The 3,023-nt window shown below is 45.1% G+C and overlaps 1 non-coding gene across 1 annotated transcript; it reads left to right on the top strand.

Annotated features, from left to right (window-relative positions):
- Positions 1-1,661: 1,661 nt before the first annotated feature.
- On the top strand, positions 1,662-1,733 carry trnaw-cca (transfer RNA tryptophan (anticodon CCA)). The gene has a single exon. It is a non-coding gene; the product is annotated as a tRNA-Trp (tRNA).
- Positions 1,734-3,023: the final 1,290 nt, after the last annotated feature.

Here is a 3,023-nt window from a genome sequence, read left to right as displayed (position 1 = left end):
CCCTTCTCCACAGTAAACACTGATGCATAATATCCGTTCAGTATCCACCCCCCCCCCCCCCCACCCCATCTACTGCAGCTCCACACCAAGGCCGCCTTGCTGATCTTTCAGGTGCCCTATTATCTCCCTTTTATCCTTTTGTCCTTAAGGTATTTATAAAAACCCTTTGGATTATCATTAACTCTATTTGCCAAAGCTATCTCATGCCCCCTTTTTGCCCTCATGATTCCCCTCTCAAGTATGCTTGTACTGCCTTCATACTCTCAGGATTCACTCGATCTCTCTGTCTATACCTGACATATGCTTCCTTGTTTTTCTTAACCAAAATCTCATTTTTTCTAGTCATCCAGCATTCCCTCCATATACCAGCCTTTCCTTTCACCCTAACTGAAATATACTTGTCTGGATTCTTGTTATCTCATATCTGAAGGCTTTCCATTTTCCAGCAACCTGCGAACATCTGCCCCCAATCAGCTTTTGTAAGATCTTGCTTAATACCTGAATCTTCCTCCAATTTAGAACTTCAACTTTTAGATCTGATATATTATTTTCAATCACGATTCTAATGTTAATAGAATTGGGGTTGCTGGCCTTAGGTTTTGCACCCTCTCCAGTAGGTACATCCACATTGTGAATTAGAAAATTTCCTTGTACACACTTAACCTATTCCTCTTTTTGGCAGATAGGTAAATGGGCAGGAGTTATGCCTTGGGTCCACACTTCATTCATTCCCATCAACCCTCCCCCCATTCCTTCCCCAATAGTCCAACGCCACTTTCCTCTGCAACTGCTGAATGTGTGACGCCAGCCCATTTACCTGTTCCCTCCTCACTATCTAAGCGCCCAAACTTACCTTCCAGGTGAAGTGGTACTTTACCTGCACTTCCCACAACCAGTCTACTGCATTTGCTGCTCACAATGTGGTCTCATCTATATTGGGGAACCGAAGCATAAACTGGGTGACTGCTGCACAGAACATCTACGCTCTGCCCACAAAAAAGACCCTGAGCTTCCAGCTGCCTGCCAATTCCACAGCCCACCCTGTTCCCTGGCCAACATCTCTGTCTCAGGTTTGCTGTACTGTTCCAGTGAAGCTCAGCACCAGCAGAACGAAGAACACCGGATATTCCACTTGGGGACCATACATCCCTCCGGTCCCAATATCGAATTCAATAATTCTAGGGCCTGAACTCCATGGTATCCTCGTCCCTCCCACACACACCAAGCCTTGTTATCACATCGTCTGTCATTCCACACTACTTAGCCACGAACAGTCTCCATTAACAGTTATTCACCCTCCCACGCAGATCGTTATCAACTCCTTTATCTGTCCAACAGTTCTTCCTTCGCTTTTGGCTCTGTCCTGATCTCCGCCTTCCTCCCACAATATCTCCTGCATATAAACCGACATTTTCCCAATCACCATCAGTTCTGTGGAAGGGTCACATGCTACTCCTGTTTTTTTTGTTTCTGATATACAGCATCCGCAATTCTTTCAGATTTTTATTGAGAGAGAGTTGGAAATTGTTTCGAGAGACAGAAAGAGAGGGGGGAGGAACAGAACAGACATGAACTGTTGATCTCCGTTGCTACTCAAAACGTAAAATCATTGAAGTGCGATCATTTCCTTTAATCATGAATAGAGGCCTCCAGCCATCCGTGAGCTTGTGGCGCAACGGTAGCGCGTCTGACTCCAGATCAGAAGGTTGCGTGTTCAAATCACGTCAGGCTCACTGAAGTCGACCATTTATGTTTCAAACCAAGGAAGGAGTATGTTTACTCCGTTTTTCTGTTGAGCCAAATCTTCTTTCCGGAAACTTTCGATCACAGGAAAGCTTTGCTGTCAGTTTGATTTGTGAACACTGAATCAGGGAGGTGGTGTGCCCAGTGTTTGGGTAAATGCTCAGCTCCCCCCAATGTGAGAAATAAAAGACAAACTGATCATCACGGGATTTAAACACACAGCCGCTTCGGTCAGTTGGTGACAGCGCGGTGTGAAAAACATTATACCGATATTTTTACAACATAATCTAGAGATTATCAGCTTTGTGTTTCAAACTATCAGGAGGTCCCAGCTCCTTCTGTCATAGCAGAGTGACAAACGAGTTCAGATAGAAATGTTTCCCACCAACAGCAAATTCTTTCCTCTCACTGGATACAGTTAAAATTATCTTTATTCAACAGAAGGAGCGGAAACTACAGTCTGACAGCCCCTCTCCACATTAACGGTGAGCCTGAATTGTATAAACGGTGTCAGTAAAATCCAATGGAGGACACTGATTTGGTTCAATCGTTTTTATTTGCCAAGCGTAATTCACCGAGAGGATGCTGCTGTGTGAGACAGCGTGGGGAATTACTGCAGGGCCTCCTGCGCATGGAACACACCGCAACTGATGTGTTTCACCTTCACCAGTTTATTCCCATCTCGGAGAAGAGAGGTTTGATGATTCGGATCATAGCAGGCCGACAGAGAACAGGAGAAGAGCACTCAGACCTTCACAAGCTTGTCACCACAGCTGGGTCATCGTGGCCCGTGTATCAGTATGGGACAGTAATCTGTATCTACTGACTGGAAGCACAGCAAATTGGAGTGTTGGTGGGACTATCACACAGGAGAAAACGGCTTCGACAGATCAACTGGAGTGGCTCCCAATGCGCAACTCCGCTCACCTCAACTGAACAACTGTAAACAAATTACTCAGTGATTCAAAGGAATACTCAGTTTTGAATCTGCATTGTGTCATGTACCTTCGAGAATGATGTCAAAACACCTTCATTGCTGTGATGGAATATCCTGTTGGGCAGAATATATCCCATTGTCAAATTTCCTACGTTCTGTTGGTTTAACTCCGATTTCACTCAGAATCACGATATGTGTGACAGCGCAGTCTGAGGCCATGCAGCCCACCTTAGCTCGGCTGGTTCAACACAATATGTAAATAACTGTCTCATTCTGTCGCCTTCTCCCTGTAAATCTGCACATTGTTACATTGAACATGCCCACCGAATTCCCTTTTGTGTCC

This window comes from Hemiscyllium ocellatum, assembly GCF_020745735.1.
Source record: "Hemiscyllium ocellatum isolate sHemOce1 chromosome 27 unlocalized genomic scaffold, sHemOce1.pat.X.cur. SUPER_27_unloc_40, whole genome shotgun sequence".
Taxonomy (NCBI): domain Eukaryota; kingdom Metazoa; phylum Chordata; class Chondrichthyes; order Orectolobiformes; family Hemiscylliidae; genus Hemiscyllium; species Hemiscyllium ocellatum.
This window is presented reverse-complemented; position numbering and strand designations above follow the sequence as displayed.